The sequence below is a fragment of the Neomonachus schauinslandi genome, chromosome 10 (genome assembly GCF_002201575.2).
Source record: "Neomonachus schauinslandi chromosome 10, ASM220157v2, whole genome shotgun sequence".
NCBI lineage: Eukaryota > Metazoa > Chordata > Mammalia > Carnivora > Phocidae > Neomonachus > Neomonachus schauinslandi.
Genome location: NC_058412.1, coordinates 125,842,657 through 125,843,007, shown reverse-complemented (window position 1 = coordinate 125,843,007; position 351 = coordinate 125,842,657).

The following is a 351-nucleotide window of genomic DNA, read 5'->3' as shown; positions in this document are numbered from 1 at the left end:
TTCCTTTTCCCACCCACCTCAGTTCCCTAGCAGTCGGTCAGTGTTAGCATGAATGACTCTGCTCTCTTTGGATGCCGGGCCACAAGGGTTGGAGTGGCAGCTGGATCAGGGCTGGGGGCTGGAGGGGGTTGAGCCACCCACCTGAGATGCTGCCACACACAGGTGTCTGTCCTGCGGGGTGGAGGGCCACTTGGAAACGCAGGGTGGTGGCTTCTGTAACTTATTTTTTTAATGTTAGCCCAGAGCAGGGCATTTGGGATTTCTCAGCCAGCCAGCCAGACCGGAAGCCAGCCTGCCCACCTCCTGGGCACAGGGACCCACACTGGGATCTCCTCAGCAGTTTGTCCCCTC